This window comes from Penaeus monodon, chromosome 31, assembly GCF_015228065.2.
Source record: "Penaeus monodon isolate SGIC_2016 chromosome 31, NSTDA_Pmon_1, whole genome shotgun sequence".
In the NCBI taxonomy this organism is placed as follows: domain Eukaryota; kingdom Metazoa; phylum Arthropoda; class Malacostraca; order Decapoda; family Penaeidae; genus Penaeus; species Penaeus monodon.
The window spans coordinates 919,881-920,153 of record NC_051416.1 but is presented as its reverse complement, the minus strand read 5'-3'; positions in this window follow the sequence as shown (position 1 = coordinate 920,153).

The following is a 273-nucleotide window of genomic DNA, read 5'->3' as shown; positions in this document are numbered from 1 at the left end:
TTGGAGTTCGAGAGAAGCACAACTTAATTATTCAAGTTAACAAAGTTACTCTAATACTTCGGCCAAGTTCCACACGTTCCCACTAGATCCCCAAGCCTTTCGAAGATCAACTGTTGATGCTTCTCTTCCCTCCTCTCATCCCCCATGTGAAAATCACCCCCCTTCCCACTCCCCACCCACCTTGAAATCTACCCCCCCCCATGCGAAGATCTCCCACTTTCTCCCTCCTTACTCCACATGTATAGGTCACCCCCTCCTCACCCCCCGTGTAAT